General features: G+C 42.9%; 1 protein-coding gene across 5 annotated transcripts in view; it reads right to left on the bottom strand.

Moving 5' to 3' along the window:
* Positions 1-14,318, bottom strand: part of rasgef1ba (RasGEF domain family, member 1Ba) — a 119,985-nt gene extending 105,667 nt beyond the window's left edge. For 4 of the 5 annotated variants that reach the window (XM_069926725.1, XM_069926724.1, XM_069926726.1 and 1 more), the window contains exon 1: positions 13,980-14,317. The gene's annotated coding sequence lies outside the window, so the exon portion shown is untranslated. Of the gene's footprint in view, positions 1-13,979 lie in introns of all 5 variants that reach the window. The other variant, XM_069926728.1, reaches the window with a different exon arrangement.
* Between the last annotated feature and the right edge of the window lie 6,924 nt (positions 14,319-21,242).

Raw genomic sequence — 21,242 nt, 5'->3', positions numbered from 1 at the left:
TTGAAGAGCTCATTATTGGAGCATGAGGTAGCCCCGAAGTAGTTGTCAAGAGTGAGAGTTGAGGGGCCTTGCCTGCAGTGGCCTGCAGCATGGATTGCTCCCCAAAGCCCAGAAACAGGCAACTTAGCTTGGATCCATGCGGGTACCCATGGCTACTGCTTTGATTTGAAGGAAGTGAGACGAGGTGGATAGTGTGGTGTTGGAGGGAAACTGGTTGGGTCTCTTGTCAAGAAGGAAACACAGTGTTTTAAGATCTTGTGTATGGGGGATGGAGGTGTAAAGGGTTTGGACGTCCATAGTAAAAATTAGGCAGTCCAGTTCAGGGAGTCTGAAGTCAATGAAGAGATAGAGGGCATGTGAGTTATTTTGGATTTAGGTGGGGAAGGATTGAAACAGGGGAGGAAAGATAGCATCAAGGTAAGACGATAACATTGACTTCTCTGGTTTCTGCTAACTTGCGCTCTATTCTCCCTCCTTTCCCTTTTCCTTATGTCTTCTTTCCTCCAGCTCTCCACCCCTACCCTCTCCATTCACAGAACCATCCCTCCTGCCCCTGCTTGCTGCTGTGCTCTCCCTCCTTCATCCACCATTAACTCCTGCCCTTGGGTCCCCACTCTTTCCCCTCCTCCTCCACCACTATATTGTTTGGGCATCTGCTTTTCCCATTCCTTGATGAAGGGCTCAAGCCCGAAACATTGGCTTTGCACCTTTACCTTTGCTCTATGAAGTGCACTGTTTGAACTGCTGAGTTTCTCCAGCACCGTGTTTTTGCTTTACCAGAACGCAGTCTAGAAAGGAAGACTGCAATTACAAGGAGAAAATGGATCAGCAAGGATTGTTTTCTTTGGAGTGGAGGAAAGGTATGATGGGCAAAGAATGGCTGGACAGTGAGAAAGAGAAACAGCTAAAACCAGAGAGGATAGGTTTACAGTGATGACAAAGAGGGTCGTGGAGATCTGAGAACTTTGTTTTTAGCCAGATTGTGCCAATCTGAACCAAAGGAGGCAGATGCTCTCACAACATTAAAAATAATCTGGATGAATTTTCATGCCCCAGGCTCAAAAGTCTACAAATCCAGCTGTTAAATAATTTGGTTCTTGGTAGTCAGCAGTAACACAGTGGGCTGAAGGGCCTGTGTTTTCTGTGCTGTTAAATTCTATAACTATGACAAAATGAACATCGAGATGGATTGAATTTAGGAATCTCTACGACTTTTCAAATCAATATTAATCTATAATGAAATCTTCGAAGGAATGAGACAAATGGTCTCATTTTGACAAAACTCGAATAACAGAATTAACAAAAAAATATCCAGCTTCCAATCAATTCGATCCAAACCTGATTTAAGCAACTACTTTTGCTTTATTCTGCAGCCGTATGAGAGTACACAGAGCTAATTAACAGTCTTGATGGATACCCAGGAAATCTATTTAAAAACAAATGAGTGTGCCATCAGTAATCATCAATTGGGACTATGTCTTTCATCCCATCCTTTCAGAAGGCAATTGTGCAAGCAAAATAAATCAGAAAATTAAGAATGATAAATAGAAAGCCCCGATATGCGAATGACCAGAGTTGCCCTGAAGATGAAATGTGTCATTTTTAAATTACTACTCAGGTACGGAAGAAATCACAATGGTTTTGGTTTCAATGTTTCCTTCAGAAAATTATGTTTCGCATTGGCGAAATGTACAGCTGTTTCATGGAAATTGGACACGGATTTGGTACAGGTACACAATCCTTTATCCAGAACCCTTGGGGGGCAGTGTGTTCTGAATTTCAGATTTTTCTGGATTTTGAAAATCCAGATTAAGGCCACCCGAATTGTACGGCCGTATCTACCCCCACCCCCTTCCAGTCGCGCTGCCGTTTCCTCCCCTCGCCCACCCAACTCGCATTGCCATTCTCCCTCCCTCGCCCGCCCGACTCGCGCTGCCAGCCTCCCCACCTCGCCCACCTGAGTCGTGCTGCCAGTCTCCCCACCTCGCCCAACCGACTCGCACTGCCGGTCGCCCCCCCCCCACGACCGCCTGACTCCCGCTGCCGGTCGCCCCCCCCACGACCGCCTGACTCCCGCTGCCGGTCTCTCACCCGCCCAACTCGTGCTGCCGACTCTATCCCCACTTGCCAGATTTTGGAGCTTTCGGGATTTTAGATGTCCGGATAAAGGATTGTGTACCTGTATTAGATAGATGGCATGCAAAGTTGTTTACCTTTGGAAAAGATTACATATAATTTAAATAACAAATATGATAATTTTTTTGAAAATTTGTTTTCCATATATGCAAAAGATTGCTGTGATAACTTTATATGTAATTATATTATGTCAATTGGTAGAATTTGGTCTGAACTTTGTCGCTCCCCGACCTCGCCTTAATGTATCTTGTTTTATTTTAGTTTATTAAATGTTGTATGTGTGTTTATATATACTTGGATTTTGATTAAGTGTTATGTATTTACACAGTATTGTTTTATTTTACTATATACTTTATATTTAAAAGATTTAATGATAGTTGTGTTAGAAAAATTAGGTCATAATTTATCCATAAGGTAATATCCAGTATTATTTAAAAATTAGACTTTTATTTCTTTCTTTATTCTTTTTCTTTTTTTTTACTTGCTTTCTTTTGGGGGTTTTCTGTGTAGGAGGGAGTAGGTGGGTGGGGGGGGGAATTATAAAAAAACATGTATTGATTTTGATATATAGAATTTTTGTTTCTGTATGCAGTTTTGTTACATGTGCCAATAAAATAAAATTTGAAAAAAAAAATTAGATTTTGCATCTGCATAATTTTTGTAATATTCGTAGTAGGTCCACAAGTTGCTTGCAAGAACCTAAGTGCAGCCAAAACCATTTCATATCTGTGTAGCCTGGTAAACCAGCAGAATTTTATTGATTGTATTCCCACAGAAGGATTATTTTTACTGCGAGCAATTACCTGTGACACATGTGTGGCTGAAAATCTGTCAACGGTGTGGCTATTCTCATTAGGATTTGTGCTGAGCAGAGTGATAATGAGTGGAGAAAAAACATTTGAGCATTATCCAAGGGTTCAGTTACCCTACTGTATTCATTACTTCAATATCAATTTAATGCTGAGCGTATCCCAATACATGCAAGTATCCACCACAGCATGACGACTTACTTTGCTTGATGTGGAAGAATGCTCAGTTGTCCAGAATAGTCATGGACTGTATAGAATCAAAGGCTGTGCACCAAACTGTGTTCCTCTAGGCCTTTATATAGTGAAAAACAAAGCGAATGTAGGGGCAGATATTCTCCATCTTCACTCATCTTGATGAAAGCTCCGAGGGCAGATTCAGCAGGCGATCTCGGAGGGCACACTCAGAGGTAGAGCAAGGTCGCTCCACCTCCTTCGTGAATGCAACGCCACTGTAAGCGGCTGCAAAGGGGCAGGCCAATGCCGCCGCGATGATGACATCAGCCCGCGACCCAGGAGCGCAAATTTTAAAGTGCTGAGCGTGTTCAGATCTCAATTACTCACAACAATTCTCTGTTCATATTACAGGTAGTGATAGCTAAAGCTTTTTGTTACTTTGGGTGGGAGGGAATGTCTATATTAATCTTTCACTTGATGGGGCGTATGGGTGACTTTATGGTGACGTGCGGCGTAACGCCCCACCTCCCTCAGCTCCAGACACTGCTCTATGAAGGTAATTCTGGATCAGCCTTCTCCATAAAAAGGTGGTAAATTCACCTTTTTTTTCGTTGAGCCGGCTTTAATGTGGGGTTGCCCTGTAAAGAAGGCCTTCTACGACAGCACATCTCACGATTCACTATGTAAAGGTGAAGGTCCTCATCGATTCCTAAACTGTTTTATCCAAACATCTGCCTGCTTTTCCCTCATTCTTTGAAAAAGGTCTCAGGCCCGAAGCATTGGCTATATATCTTTACCCCCGAAGGACTTCCTGAGTTCTGCCAACATCTTTGTGTGTTTTCTAGAATCAGAGCATCTGCAGGCCTTCATTTTTAACTTAATCATTCTGAGATAAATCAAATACCTTTCACAAGCTGAAACAAACGTATACAAAGAACAACAGGTGAAGTCCGGCTGAATATTGTGCTGTGATAAATAAAAACAACTGAAAATTAAGATCCAAGATACACATTCATTTTTGCCATTAGTCTGCAGTGTATTCAATATAATTCTCCCGTAAATGACCTCATGAAAATTCTCGAGTGACTGTCATTCTCAACTTGAATTATGAATTGTTCATTGTGATTCATTCCAACCAATGTGCAGGAACTATGAAAATGCACAAAAAGCAGTCTTATTCCAGTTAGGATTACAGGGTATATTGAAACTAAAATCTTCAATGCAGCAAAATAATGTCTGGCGTGGTAACCTCTCATTAACAATTCCCTTTCAACCTGCAAGTGTCATCCTGTTGCCTGATTATACATTCTGAACTATGGCTGAGGTCCATTTCGCAATGCAGCCATCTCACAACAGAATAGGAACCTACGCATTACAGCTGCCAAGAAGATTTACAGAGCCAGAATTCTAGCTAAAGCCCTTCACAAGGAATACTGCAATGCGTTGCCTATAAAACTATTAATTACTCAGATACTGAACTACAGATTTCAATCACTGGGATCAGCTGCCAAGCAGCAAATAGATTTATCTCCACGAATACAGAGATAAGTAAACTGTTGGGCCAACAATAGATTTCAATACTTAGGGTGTTTTTTTAAACCAACAATATAGGCCTGTTTGACTTGATCTGGGGAAGGCAAAGAAGCCCAGTGTCCAGGAACGCACCTTTATTTCCTTCAACAGGAGAACAAGGTTACAAAATGGATACTAAACCCCACCTTGATTCAGGAAATGGATTTGATGCCTTTCATGTCTTGGCCATGCTGTTATTGGAAATGAAAAAGCTTGCCAAAGAAACGGGAAAACACTGGAGGTGTTTAGGATCATCCTGGTTATTGGCACACAGCAATGCAACCATGTTAAAGGTCCAACATTAAAAATAAAGCACTTAAACTTGGTTAGTTAAATTAGAAAGTTAAAGCAATGGAAAAATCAACAATACAAGCATAACAAACTCCGATTATATGCAATGGAACACTCTAACCATTGTAGAAAAGAAAAAGACCTTGAGAGATTAGGAAGGAGGGCCAATGTAGGGTGAAGATCATTCCATACAAATAGAAGTACTGCAGTCAATTAGACCAGAGAATCATACACAAATTAGATACCTTGAAATTGTGCAGTGAAGTGGCACTGATAAGAAAATGAATTGAAATCAGAGAGGAACAGTGAATCATGAATAATAATGCCATCCGTAGAGATGATAATTAGTGTGCAAGGTGCTGGCTTGCTCACATCTGGAGATCTGCATAATCCTCATCATGGTAATTTCAGGAAAGTTCACTTCACTGATATGCCGAGAGCATTGAGATGGTGAGGCAAGTTTGTAGAGGCTAGGTTTAAAGCAAAAGAGTTGGAAGCACTCAGGACAGGCAAGGGGTGGCACGGTTGGAGTGGGGCTTGCCGCAATGCTGTTACTCCGCCAACAATCGGGACCGGGGTTCGAATCCCACACTGTCTGTAAGGAGTTTCTACATTCTCCCAGTGTCTGTGTGGGTTTTCCCCTGGGTGTTCTGGCTTCCTCCCACCTTTCAAAACGTACCAGGGGTTGGAGGCTAATTGGACCGCAGGGCCTGTTTCTGAGCTGTATGTCTAAATTAAAATATTGAATACATGGGCAATTAAACAAGGTTATCAAGTCAATGAAAAATGTGAACTCTGCTTCTCTCTCTCTCTTCAGATGCCAATTTACCTGCTGGGCATTTCCAACAGTTCTGCTTTTATTGCGGAAGTCTCCCATCTGCTTTTTTTAAGATTCTCTAGTTGTTTAATCTGGAGAAGGGAATGCTCAGTGAGAAGATTATTCAATTCAGCAATACACAGTTGAATAGACCAATCATACTCTGAAAACATCCAGAACCGCGCATTAGTTAAGGGGAGAGATTTGGATAGGCTGGGCTTGCTTTAAAGAGGGAAGAGGGGTGACCTGGAATTCAAGCAAGCTGCAGCCTCGAACAACTGGGAAAAACAAATCAAGGGACACTATGACAACTAGGAAGCAGTCGGAAGGAAGCTAGGTCACAGTCAGGAGAAAGAAAGGGGACAGAGAGGTAGTGCAGGGCATCCCTGTGGCCATTCCCCTCAATAATAAGAATACCATTTTGGATACTGTTTGGGAGTGGGGTGGGGGGGGGGGTAAACAACCTACCAGAGACAAGCCATGGAGATCAGGTCTCTGGCACCGAGTCTGGACCTGTGGGTAAGAAGGGAAGGGAGGAGAAGAGGTGAGCTGCAATGATAGGGGATTCTATAGTCAGGGGGAGAGAGAAGAGGTTCTGTGGAAGAGATCAAGTAGCTCGGATGGTATGTTGCCTCCCTGGTGCCAGGGTCCGAGAGATCTCAGATCGAGTTCACAGCCAAATGGTCCATATAGGGATCAGTAACGTGGGTAGAAAGGGTGAGGAGGTCCTGCAAGGAGAATTCAGGGAGTTAGGTGATAGGTTGAAGGACAAGACCTCCAGGATTGTGATCTCAGGTTTGCTACCCATGCCTCGTGCTGGTGAGGTTAGAAACAGGAGGATAATGAAGCTTAACATGTGGCTAAAGACGTGGTGTAGGAGGGAGGGCTTCAGGATTCTGGATCACTGGGCTCTCTTCCAGGGAAGATGGGACCTGTTCTGATAGGACTGTCTGCATCTGAACTGGAGGGGGACTAATATCCTTGTGGGAAGGTTTGCTAATGTTGCTTCAGTAGGTTTAAACTAGATTTACAGGGGGAGGGAAACCGGAATTTTAGAGCAAACAGAGGAGTAGAAGAGGGAAAAAAATGATGTGAAAATTGCACTGTTAGAAATCAGCGGGTTGTACGTGGTGGAAATGTTCTCAGGTGCATCTATTTCAAGCAAGGAGTATTGTAGGAAAGGCAGACGAGCTGAGAACATGGATTGGCACATGAAATTATGACATTGTGGCCATTAATGAAATTTAGTTGCAGGAGAGGCAGGTCAATGTTCTGGACTTCCATTGTTTTAGGCATGATAGAATGAGGGGGATGATAAGGGGAGAAGTAGCATTGCTCATCAGGGAAAATATCACAACTGTGCTCAGACAGGGCAGACCAGAGGGCTTGTCTACTGAGGTTGTATGGTTGGAGCTGAGGAATTGGAAAGGTATGACCACAATCATGGGTTTGCATTATTGACCACCCAATAGTCAATGAGATTTGGAGGAGCAAATCTGTAGTGAGACAGCAGATAGCAGCAGTGGCAGGAAACACAATGTTGTGATAACAATGTAATTTATGACTTTACTAATTGTTGATTTTAAATAAAATATTCAAAAGAGTTTGTCAAATATGTTCAGAAAAGTTTTCTAAATCAATATATAGAGGTACCAACAAGAGAGAATGCAATACTGGATCTCCTTTAGGGAACAAGACAGGACAGGTGACAGAAGTATGTGCAGGGGAATATTTTGGGTCCAGTGAACAATGCCATTAGTTTCAAGTTAATTATGGAGAAGGATAGGTCTTGGCCTTGTGTTGAGATTCTAAATTGGAGAGAGGGTAACTCTGAGGAAATGAGAAAGGATTTAGAATGCATGGTTTGGGATAAGCTATTTTCAGGCATGGATGTGAGAGGTAAGTGGAGGACCTTCAAAGGTGAAATGTTGAGAGTACAGAGTTTGTATGGTCTTGTCAGGATTAAAGGCAAGGTTCTCAGGCATAAGAAACCTTGGTTTTTGAGGGATATTGGGGATCTGGTTCAGAAGAAGCGAGAGGTTTATAGCAGGTAAAGGCAACGTGGAGCAAATGAGGCACCTGAAGAACAAAAATGCAAGAAAAAGTTCAGGACATAAATCAGTAAGGCTAAAAGAAGACAAGAGGTTGTTCTGGCAGACAATGTGAAGGAAAATCCTAAGGGTGTCTACAGGTATATTGAGAGCAAAAGATAGTAAGGGACAAAATTGGCCCTCTTGAAGAACAGAGATGTCGGTTTTGTATGGAGCCAAGAGGGATGGAGAAGATCTTAACTATTTTATTTCCCCACTCAGGAAACAAGCACAGAGTTGTGAAAAGTAAGGAAAACAAGCAGTGAGGTCATGGAACACATACAAATTAAAGAGGAGGAAGTGTTTGCTGTCTTAAACCAAATAAGGGTGGATATATCGCGGGCCTGATGAGATATTCCTTCGATTTTTGAGGGAGGCCAGTGTAGAAATTATAGGGACTCTGGCAGAAATATTCAAAATGTCCTTCCCCATGGGTCTGGTGGCAGAAGATTGGAGGGAAGCTCACATCGTTCTGTTGTTCAAAAAATGGTCCAAATTAATATTGGTGAGCCCGACGTCAGTCGTAGGTAAATTAGTGGAAGGTGTTCTAAGAGACTGGGTGTTCAGGTACTCCTTAATACACCTTTGTGTTCCATTCTGGACGACCGGTCATATCTCGGAATGTACATATGTCAGGGAATTGCGCTTCATGTGATACTGAAGAGTAAAACAATCGATTTCCTTCTGTCCTCTGTCTCCAAATCCTTCTCATTCTCTCTGTTGCTGTGGACCCTGAGCACCCTGCTGACTCTACTGGCTTCTAAAATCTGTCTGGCCATCAGAATATTGCACAACAGGATCAGAAAAGAAAAACACAAGCACAAGGAGTTAAAATGCAGTGATCTATCTCAATATGGTGGCCACCAAGGCCAGCTCTCGCAAGAAGTTGACCACCAGCCAACATGGTGGCCACTAAGGCCAGCTCTCACAGGAGGTTGGACACCAGCCAACAAGGCAGCCATCAAAGCCAGCTGTCATGTGACGATGACCACCAGCCAACATGGCGTCCACCATAAATAGGCCCAATTTTCATCTGAATCGTGCAAGTTTTATATTTTTTTCTTTCTTTTTTTTAAAATTTCGGTCATATGTGCAGATGGACACAAGTTGCATAAGGGCCAATTATTTATATAGTCAGAAACTGATGGGGGATAGTCAACATTGCTTTAGGCATAGCAACTCCTATTTAACCAACCTTGTAGGATTTTTTTTTTGAGGAGGTTACCAGGAAAGGTGAAAGAAAGGCTGTGGATGTTGTCTACATGGACTTCAGTAATGCCTTTGACAAGGTCCCGCATAGGAGGTTAGTCAGGAATGTTCAGACGCTAGATATTCATGGTGAAGTAGTTAACTGGCTGGACGGGAGAGGCCAGAGAGTGATAGTGGATGATTGTTTCTGAGACTGGAGATCGGTGACCAGTGATGGGCCTCAGGGAATGGGACATTGTTGTTTTCCATCAATGATTTGTGATAAAATGGGTCAGCAAGATTGCAGATGAAGAAGGTTTTCAAAGCTTGCAGAGGGATCACTCCCCAGTTGGAAAATTAGCTGCAAAATGGCAGATGGAATTTAGTGCAGCCAAGTGTGAGATGTTGCATTTTGGGAGGATAAACCAAGAAAGGACATCCACGGTAAACGGTAGGGCATTGAGGAGTGTGGTAGAACAGAAGGACCTGGGAATATAGATGCATAATTTCCTGAAGGTGGTATCACAGGTGGATAGGGTTGTAAAGAGAGCTTTTGGCATAGTGGCCTTCAGAAATCAAAGTATTGAGTATAGGAGTTGGGATGTTATAGTAAAGTTGCATAAGATATTGGTGAGGCCCAATTTGGAGCATTGTGTGCAGTTTTGGTCAATTAACTACAGGAAAGATATCAATGAGATAGAAAGTGTGCAGAGGAGATTTACTAGGATGTTGCCCAGACTTCAGGAACAGAGTTACAGCGAAGGTTAAATAGGTTAGTACTTTATTTCCTGGAGCATAAAAGAATGAGGGGAGATTTTATAGAGGTATTTAAAATTACGAGGGGGATAGACAGAGTAAATGTAGATAGGCTTTTTTCCACCAAGGGTAGGTGAGTTACACACCAGTTAAGGGTGAAAGAGGAAAGGTTTAGGGGGCATATGAGGGGGTACTTCTTCACACAGAGAGTGGTGGGAATGTGGAACGAGCTGTCAGCTGAGGTGATGAATGCGGGCTCAATTTTAACATTTAAGAAGAATTTGGACAGGTATGTGGATGGGAGAGGTTTAGAAATCTTTAGGCTGGGTGCAGATCAGTGGGACGAAGTAAAAGAAAATGATTTGGCACAGGCTGGAAGCCTATTTCTGTGCTGTAGTGTTCTATGGTTCTAAAGAAAATAAATACCGGTAGGTTAAAGATATGAAAGATTAAAATTGACACCCATAGTTTACTAATCACGCAACTTGCAATCTCAAGCAACTGGCAAATTCACATCTGGCATCTACCAATTCCCAAAGGTGCTGGATACCAGGGGTTTTACTGTATTATTAGAGGTATAGAAAGAGTTGATAGTCATAAACAATTCCAATGGTCAGAGTATCAAAAACAAGATGGCATAGTTTCAGAAAAGTAGGAATTTTAAAGGAGATCTGAGCAGTAATATTTCAGTATTATCCAGCACAGAAATAAATCCTGTGGTGCAACTCGTCCTTGCATCTGTGAGCTGATCCCAACTGTCTGCCTATTGCCCATATCCCTCTGAACATTCCTGATCTCTGGACCTGTCTAAATTTCTTTTAAACATTGTAATCATTCTCACCTGTACCATCTCTTCTGGCACCTCGTTCCACATTCCCACCACCCTTAGTATTAAAAATAACTTGCGCCTCAGGTCTCCTTTCAAATTGTACCGACCTTCATTGCTTTCTCTGGTAGCTTGCTCCACAAACTCACCCCCACCCCCATCAGATCTCTTTCAAATATTTCCAGATCATCTTGACCTGTGTCCTCCAGTCTTAGACTCCTCTACCCTGGGGAAAATAGTGTGACCACCCCTTTTAATTGATGCCTCCCTGATCTTAAATACCTCGATAAGTCCTCCTATGTTCCAGCTCATGCCTATGCAATCTCTCCTCATAACACAATCCATCCAGCCCCAGCCACATACCCGTGAAGCTTTTCTGCACCCTATCCAGCGCATTAACACCCTTCCTATATTGAGGCGACCAGAACTATTCACAATCCACCAGGTGCGGTCCACCAGCAGGACATCTCAACTCTTGTACACTAAATTGATGAAGGCAAGCATGCTAAACACCTTCTCACCACCCGGTCTACCTGCCTCACCTCTGCTATGTACCTGTACCCCTGGGGAAGGTGGCATGTACAAGGATGGCCAAAGATTCTAATTCTTTGCTATATCACTCTATGGGTCTTGAACTGCAAATCACAAGCTCTCATTTGGTGGAAAAAATGGTTTACAGTTAACTACTTTTCACAAATGATGATTATAAATGTCAAAATGTCAGAGAACCCAGCGAAGCAAAGTAAGGAACAATTCAAAATTTGTTTTGTTAGCCAAATAGACTTTTTCCAGAGATCAATTTTTACATATGATTGATGAGTTTTATATGTATTTATGATCAATTATTTTTCCTTAGACTAAAAATATGTTTTTTAATCCTGTGGCCGACATCCTGAAACATGTGCAAAGAGTGGATCAGAAAACTTTACACCTTCTATTAGCCTTGAGAAATGCAATTAGCAGTTTTGAAAAATCTTTTTAACATGCATTCATTAACACCCCTATTTGTCACACCCAGATCCAACATTGGTTAATTTATCACCTCAGAAGTGACTGATAACAACTGGAAGCATAAGAAAATGTGCCAAGGTTCCCCATCTTATACTGTAAAAGTATGGAGATGTTTGCCCCATCTTATACTGTAAAAGTATGGAGATGTTTGCCCCATCTTATACTGTAAAAGTATGGAGATGTTTGCCCCATCTTATACTGTAAAAGTATGGAGATGTTTGCCCCATCTTATACTGTAAGAGTATGGAGATGTTTGCCCCATCTTATACTGTAAAAGTATGGAGATGTTTGCCCCATCTTATACTGTAAAAGTATGGAGATGTTTGCCCCATCTTATACTGTAAAAGTATGGAGATGTTTGCCCCATCTTATACTGTAAAAGTATGGAGATGTTTGCCCCATCTTATACTGTAAAAGTATGGAGATGTTTGCCCCATCTTATACTGTAAAAGTATGGAGATGTTTGCCCCATCTTATACTGTAAAAGTGTGGAGATGTTTGCCCCATCTTACACTGTAAACGTATGGAGATGTTTGCATTAGCAATGATTGAATGGGAAGATTAAAAGTAACACGATGGAGAGACAGGGGGTGTAGAACTTTCTACAACGTATTATTTATAACTGAAGATAAAACTGAGAATACTGCATGAACTCAATGACATTGTTAAGCAGAAAACAAATGGAACAACCATGAGCTGAAGGTGGAAAACTTGAGCAGTCAATTAGGATTTTTCGACTGCAGGCACATCACGGCACAATTAACGAAATTTGGAATGTTTAGTCAATTCCTGCCCCGAGATTCATCCTGCAGAACCCCGACTAGTTGTCGGGGGAAGCTTGCAGTCTAAACCGCACCGCAGTAACTCACCTCACGAATTCGACTCAGGCCACGTCGCTGCTCCACGGGAAAGCACCGGGGCTAGTGCGCCCAGGTCCTGAAGGGGCGCAGCTTAAACGGCCACTGGGGGAAGTCATGATGTTAACATTTTTCACAGATTTTTCCAACATTGCTGTCTAAGCAAAACCGATAAATCTGCAACAGAACACCGTCTCTGACAGGTTTCCCAGCATTGGCATTTGATGCTCCTTTATATATTCCATCAAGTTGTTAATGCCAGTGAGAAAAGTTCCAGTTGCAGCCCAGATATGTCCATTCCCAACTGTCTGGTCAGATTTGAAAAGATCTTAAAAGGTCGTTATTTTCGACAAATGAATGCATATGCTTTCCCTGTTGGTTGATGTAGACTAAAGTGGCCGGAACTCTGCCACGATCCTTTATCATGATAATAAAGACTCGAAAGGCACATTGACTCTCAACATATTGGCCTCACTATTTTGTTAATTCAACAGAAGAAAGTCACACTTGCTTATTTTGCATCCCACCACATTCCAAAGTGTTATCAAGGGAACGAAATGCTTTGAGCATGTAGTCACCTTCCGACTCAATCCACGAGATTTGCCGCCGCACGGAGTGTGCAGGAATTTGGAGTCAATCCCTGCCCCGCGATTTATCCTGCAGGACCCCGACCAGTGGTCGGGGGAAGCCTGCAGTCTCAACCGCACCGCAGAAACTCACCTCGGGAATCCAACGTCCAGTCGCTCCAGTGTCAAAGCCCCGCGGCCAACGCGCACTGGGACTTCAAAGGGGCGCCGTGTAAACGACCACAAGGTGAGTCCTTCTGTTAATTTCACTCCTCCAGCCCCCCCCTAAATGCCCTTGAAGGGTGCGCCGCAAAAGGTCCGTACCTGTGCGCTGCAAAAGACGTTTTGGAGCCCAGGTGCAATCCGGTGGAGAGTCACCAAGGTGACAGGCAGAACAGAACAGATATACAAACAGAGCGGAAAATAATAATCCCCATAATAATCCCCGCTCATTTCTGATCCCCCCCTGGTTACAATCTACAATTAACCGAGACTTATGCCCGACTGCATGCAGATCCTTGCTCGGTTTAGGAAACAGGATCACCTGGTGTGAGAAAGGACGCCTCTGGATCAGTCCAATAGACCGCCCGTAAGTCAGAGCGCGGACCCAGGCGGTCGCGTTGGTGGGGATGGAGGTGAGAGTGACCCTTGGAGAAGATGCTTCCCCCACCCCGGCTTCCAGTCTGCCATCGCATCAGCTGGGGAGCTTGCAATCAACTCCATGTGCCAGCACCCCCTTCCCCGGCGTTACCTCGCTTTCCTTTCCGCACTGCCCAGAGCCCAGGGATCACTCGAATCGACCTGGAGAACGGGGAGCACCACATGCCATCACAGAAAGACCTTCAGAAGGGTCACAGCAAGAACTAATAAAGACTATGCCACCAACCAACTCTCGGCTCCCAGGCAATGGTTCATTTCATGCCGTCCCAGCGCAGTTGGCGGACTTCTCCTCATTCAGCCCAGCGAGCCCTTCGCTTTCAAGCATCACAAATTGCAGCGGTCGGTCTTCCGCGGGGCTCGGCAGGCGGCCACTCGCTTCACACGTGCCTTTGCCTCGGGCTTCCCACTGGAATCGGGCAGACGGGCGTTCAAATGGGGGCGAGTGCCCCCACCCCCGGAGTCTGCAGAAGCCAGCCTCCCGCAGGAGGTTGCGCGAATCACAAGCTCCAGCGCTCAGTCACCTCTCGGATGCCACGACATTGCTACAGCTGGAATTATTGTGTGGTTATTGAGGGCTGCCAGCGCTAAAATCACGTACGTCCGAAGATACTGAATGTCTGTTGGATGTACGTGTGGTTGGTGTGTGTGTTGGGGGGCGGGGGGTCTCCAGCACGCTTGTGTCTTGCCTGGGTTTGCATCAGTGGATAAAACATTCTCTTTTCTCGCGTATAAATGGGAAGGAAGAGCTCGGCATCGAACGGGCACGTTTAATAAGCAAAATCAGGGCGGAATAAAATTCCCATAGCCAAAAAAAACGTGCGAGGTCGAGAAGATTTTGTTTTTAATGTATGGTGAGAAAGAGGATGGGAGCTCCAAAGGTGGACCACAAATAATGTTGTCAAGCTGCAGTAGGGCATGGGGGGGGGGGGGGGGGGGGGGGCTGACACAAAGTTAAGTGTGGCCCAGGCGAAGCGGTTGCAAAGTCGAGGCGTGGTGAGAATTGTAAATCAATTCAGTCGAGGTTGGAAAGCCAGTGAGATGGACAAGACAAGCGGGTTGGAGTTCACTGAGGCAGGAAAATGGTGTGTCAGCAATAAATAAAAAAAGTTTGATTGTCAGTAAAGGGGTACATTTTATCTCAGGCTAGGAGAATAGTATTGATTGCGAGGGGGATGTGAAAGGGATCACGCAGAGAGAACTTGTTTATTGTTGCTTATCGAGATTTAAAATGATCAACACCACAGCATGGTTTTTTTGGGGGGCATCTTGACCCCACCGGCGTGCTGCTGAGTGTAAGATGCACAGATTTCCTCATTGGCTGACCTGCAGTGTGGAGATAAATCTCCTTCAAGGATTCAATGACATTGCCACACCCACCAAAACATAGCTATGGAAATGGAGAGCCAGAGGTTGTCTCCCTCAAAGCAAGCCTGCTCATCAACATTGCTGTACTGAAATTGGACTAAGTACAGACACAAACAGGGGGGAAAAAAAAATCATGACTGTGAGCCCAATGGAGAAGGCCACAATTCTTTTTTTTTGCCTCCAGCATTGGATATGCTTTTGTGATGTAATGTATCTGCTCAAAGGCCACTTTGTGGCTTTTATGAAAGCAATATTAGACCGATTGGCTGCACAATTTTCCAATCTACCCACTGTAAGTCTGAAGTAAAGCAAGTTTTCAAGCAAATCATGCAAATTGGAACTGGAAGTGATAACAATTCTGTGAACCTGCAAAGATTTTTGAGTGAGGCTTGCTGTTCCCTGCTTTTTGTTCGACAATCTGACAGACCATAAAAATCATCCTGTGAAAGCCAGTAATTTAGCTATTGACAGACTCTTTATATACTCTGACATCTGCCAGTTCTCTTCTATTCTTAAATCAGCATTAAGGATTTTAAGCGGCATTAACTCACTTTAAGGTCTGACAATGACTTTCCCTATTTAACTTCAAAGTTTAATACATGAACAAGTAGATGATCAAAAGCACCATTTTGGATCTAATATATGACATCTTCTGAAATTTTTTAAATTGTTTAGAATAAAACAAACTATTTTAGGCCATTAAAAATTCTTCTTTCCAGTATATCAGCTGAAAGCTCAGTGTTTCTGTCCAGAAATAACAAAAGAAATGCAAATATGGGATCTTGAAGCACTATTCTGTCACGAGGGAACAGCGCAGGATTTTGAACCTTTTCTGTTGGTGTCTCCTTGGGACGTAAGCTGATCATTGTGAACCGTCCAGGTGGGAGATATCTTTTTGACAGCGGGATGAGTAGAAGAGGGAAGAAGAGTTGGAAGGAAAGCAAGGGTAAACAAAAATGTTTGTGTATGCTAAGCAAGAGACCCCAAAATCCCTTCAGGTTAGTTTTTTTTTCACTGCTTTGAAGGTTTGAAAAGATCATTTAAAAAATTTTATTTTACAGGTGGAAATGGATTGTAAAGGTTTTCCAAATGAGCCTTTCGATGGTTTATTTAAAATGCAATTTTAAACAAGGACTGTCTACAAGAAAATACATAACACATTACCATAGAAGCCTTGATATCATTTTACCAAATATTAGATACAGTTTTGCTCCAGGAAAATTTACAATCGTGTGTATCTAAGCATTTCTTTCCTCTAGTTTTTAGTAGTTTAATTACCTGTATCACATTACACATCACATCCTCCCCAAAGACTTGTGTGAAACAAACTCTTCTTATTTAAGAAACAGAAGTCCAAGGCTGACCTTGAACATTACTGACCTTGGTTTGATGTCTAACACTTCAGAAGCACTGAGTTCATAACTGATTTATGTCAGCATTTCAGGACATCAGAGCAAGCTTTTCTCGGTAACTTGGAAGTCTGAAGGCAAAACATTCAAAGAGATGTTAAAGCTTGCAGGAGAGTCAGAAGGTCTGTCACTTGTTATGCAGTTATTTTTTATTTATCTTCAAATTAAATGTGCAGACATAAGTATATTGGGAGCAAAAACTTCCAGAGGTTGCTCTGATCATTCTTTGCAATTTGAGGCTAAGGTCTTAAATTGCAATTATAGTGGTGGGAAGATGCTTCTTTAAAGTAAGAAAGGAGAAAAATTGCACATCATTTCTTGCACGCAATTGTTGTCATCAGTGTTTTGTACTACAGTTTCTCACCAGGAACAAATGAGATGAATGGCCAGTTAATCTGGAGTTGTAACACGAATGGCTGTTGTTAGCTGAAGTCATCCTTGCTCTGCTTTTGTGAGTAGAAAATACTATGGGCATCAGCCAGAAAAGCTGAGCTTACTGAAAGCAATGATGGATGTGACGAGATTAACGTGTGTCAATGAGCAGCTGAGAATTGTGATGAGAAACAGAGGGGAAGTGTGGAATTAAAGGAAGAGAAATGGACGGGGAAAAATAATTGATACGAAGAGTAAACCACCCAATAATAGCCTGAATACACCTGAGGGGGTCTTCTCTCGCAAGCTAAGCAGGCACAGGACTGGTCAGTTCTCAGAGGGGGAACACCAGGTGGTGGAGGTGTCTGTGAGGGGCGCTGGACAAAGTGGCGACTCTCTGTCTGCTTACGGTGGACAAAAGTTAAAGAATTTCATGCACCTTCCATTCAAAATGTAATATTACATGACAATAATGGAACCTACACCTTTAACCACATCTATTTTTTTAAGGTGACAAAGATGTTTGATGAGGTTAGGGCAGTGGATGTTGTCTACATAGGCTTTAGTTTGAAAAGAAATGCTCAAGGTAGGCTGATTCAGAAGGTGCAGATGGGATCTACATTGATAGTCTGGATATGAAACTGGCTGACTGATAGAAGATGGTCAGTAGAAGTAGAAGTCTGTTATTCAGGCTGGAGGCCTGTAACCGGTGGATTTCAGAACCTGTTATTTGTGATATACATGGATGAAAAAGTGGGTGGCTGGGTTAGCAAGTTTACAGATGACACAAAGTTTGATGGAGTTGAGGACAGTGTAAAGGATTAGCAAATAATACAATGAGATAGAGAACAGTTGCAGATCTGAACAGAGAACTGTCAGATGGAGTTAAATTCAGATAAGTGTTAGGTGCTGCACTTTGGGAAATCAAATGTCAGAGAAATGTATACATTCACTAAAAGGGCTCAAAACAGTATTGCTGTGCAGAGGAATCTGAGGGTTAATGTCCATAACACATTGAAAGTGGCCACGCAAGTAGATAGGGAGTTAAAGAAGATTTATGGTATGCTTGGTTTCATTGGGGGAGGTTATGCTGCAGGGTATAAAGCAATGGTTCTCAACCTTTTTCTTTCCATTCACATCCCACTTTAAGTAATCCCTATGCCATCGGTGCTCTGTGATGAGTAAGGGATTGCTTAAGGTGGTCTGTGAGTGCGAAGGGCAAGTTGAGAACCACTGCTCTAGACCCGATTGTTACTGAAATAATTTGCTTGAGAAAAATTGTCACTGGCCCATTTCCTTTGGGGTTATGAAACCGTGCACATAACGAGTCGATTAGTTATGATTAAAACAAGGGTTTTCAAACTTTTTCTTCCCACCCACATCCCACCTGAAGCAATCCCTGACTAATCACAGAATAAGGAATACGAAAAGTGGTATGTGAGTGGAAAGAAAAAGGTTGAGAACCACTGAATATAAAAGATTGGTCAGGCTGCACTTTGAATATCGTGTGCTCGTCTGATTGTCTCAATGCAGGAAGAATGTAGAGGTCTAGGAATGTATACCTAAGGGTCTTACTGGAATGTTGCCTGGTTAGGGTGAGGGATCAACTCACACAGAGTCACTGTCAGGGGAGCCGCTCGTACTAAAGTGCTGGTGGAAAATGTTTGACATTGGAAAACGGGTTTGTTCCCAGACTAGGAAGAATCATGAGGAGATTTTACCAAGGTCCTGAAAACCATGAAAGGTTTAGAGCACAAATCACTGGAAACTTGACAGGTACTCCAAGACACGCATCCGTGTTCTGATCTGGATGACCAGTTGTATCTTGGACTGGACATACTTTGGAATTTCTCTACCTGTGAGACTGAAGAGTACCTCTACCTACGAATCCTTTTCATTCACTCCATTGCTGTGGACCCTGAGCACCCTGCAGACTCTACAGGCTCTCTAAATTCTGTGACCATCAGAACATTGAGCAACCGAATCAGAAATGACACAAGGAGTTAAAATGCGGTGAAATATCTCAACGTGGTGGCCACCAAGGCCAGCTCTCGCAAGAGGCGTTATTTTCCATAGATAGGCTTGGCTTTCACCGCAATCATGCAAGTTTTATATTTTTTTCTTTATTTAAAAAATGTTTGGTCATATATACAGATGTAAGTCGCATAGGTCGCATGTCGGGGTTTACCTGTGGGAACAAGATGGAGAAGGTTTAGTAGCTAGGTGCCACTAGCTTAAGATCAGTGACAAAAGAACCGGATGGCAGATGAAGAAAATTTTATCTTTATATTTATACTTTTATACTTCTGTGATAATGAATGTGCTTTTTACAAGCAACAATAAATATCGGTGCCAAGAAAAGCAGAACGAGCTGCCTCAAAGACTATCACCCAGGAGAGGTTGGTTACGACCAGAATTAATGTACCTCAATAAAGATCTGGACCCACTCCAATTCACCTTCCAACACAATCGCTCCACAGAGGATGTAATCTCACTGGTGCTCCACTCAGCTCTGGATCACCTACACAACAGCAACACGGACATCAGGTTACTCTTCGTCGACTACAGTTTAGCTTTCAACACCATCATAACCAAAGTACTGGCCATCAAGTTCCAAAACCTGGACCTAATGCAGTAACCCCCTCTGTAACTGGATCCTCGACTTCCTCATTTGGAAAACCACAGTCTGTACGGATCACAAACAACACCACCTCCTTGCTGACAATCAACACAGGATACATGATTAGCCAACTGCTCTACTCTCTCAACACCCATATCCGTGTGGCCAGGTACAATTCAAATGCCATCTACACCACGTCATCAGCAGAATCACAGGCGGCAATGAGGAAGCGGACAGGAGTGTGATAGATCAGCTAGTTGGTAGTTCCCCATCAACAATCTTGCACTCATTGCTACCAAAACTAAGGAACTGATTGAGGACTTCAGGATGGGGAAATAAGGAGAACATGAATGAGTCCTCATTGAGGGGTCAGCAGTGGAAAGGGTTAAAAAATTAAAATTCCTGGGGTCTTCATGTCGATGCAATTACAGGGAAAGTTCAACAGTGACTATACTTCATGGAGAGATGAAGAGGATTTGATATGCCGCTAAAGACTCCTGCAAATTTCTTGCTCTCCCAAGTGTGTCTTAGGAGAGCATTCTGATAACTTGAGTCATTGTCTGGTATGAAGGTGCCAACACACTAGGGCAGGGAAGAACTCGGAGTTGTAAACTCGACCTATGCCATCAAGGGCATCAGTCTTCATTCCATCGAGGACATCTGCAAGTGGTGGTGTATCATGAAAGCACCCACACGATCCAGGCCATGCTCTCTTCACACTGCTACCATCAGGAAGGAAGGACAGGAGCCTGAAGACCAACACCCAATGGTACAAAAGCAGCTTCTTCCCCCCGCCATTTGATTTCTGAACGGACAATAAATCATAGACACTACTCCACCCCTACTCTTCCCAAAGGAAGAGTAATTTATATTTATATAAATTTATATTTATATTTTTAAAGGAAATTTATAACAATATTTGCATCTGTGATGCTGCCACATATCACCAAACTTTGTGGCATGTCCAAGGCAATAAGTTCTGATTTTGAAAGGCTCGTGGGAAGGTATTCAATAATAGTTCTTAAAAGGAATCTTGATACTTACCAACAAGAGGAAATTTTCATTGGGCTTGTGGAAAAAAAATAGTTGTGTGTAATTATGTTTGTTATCATCTGGATTGGAACAGATTTTTAAAAATGTATTGGAGAGCAATTGTTGAGATTGTCAGGAAGTTTGGAAGAATGGAAAACTGTCTTGATAAAAGAAAGCAGGCACTTGCATCTTTGCATTAGATCTGGAGAAGGCAAATCCCAGATGTCCTTGGTGAATTGAATATGGGATAAGTGAAAGATTGCATAAATATGGGAAAAACCAATTTGTCAAAAACGCAAACACCACTTGTGTCTTTCTTTTTCAACTGGTCAAATGAGGCACCCACCACCATTTCAATAGTAGTACCAACTTTACACATTAAAATTTTATATTTCCTGGACTCATTTGGTAGAATATACCCCATTTAAGATATTTCCTGTAATTATCAGTTAGGCTTCTCCTTAACGTACCAATTCTGCCACACCTAATTTTCTGTTTGGGCATTCTCCAACCGGATGGTATTAACATAATCTTCTCCACTTTCTGCTCACCCACTCCCCATTCTCCCACTCAACCCCATCCCTCTGCCTTCACTCCTCCAGCTCTCCACCCCCTACCCCCTCCACTGAACCTTCCCCCCCACCCCACTTGCCGGTGTGCCCTCCCTCCCTTATCTACCCATTTCCTCCTG

Source organism: Narcine bancroftii, chromosome 3 (genome assembly GCF_036971445.1).
Source record: "Narcine bancroftii isolate sNarBan1 chromosome 3, sNarBan1.hap1, whole genome shotgun sequence".
Taxonomy (NCBI): domain Eukaryota; kingdom Metazoa; phylum Chordata; class Chondrichthyes; order Torpediniformes; family Narcinidae; genus Narcine; species Narcine bancroftii.
This window is presented reverse-complemented; position numbering and strand designations above follow the sequence as displayed.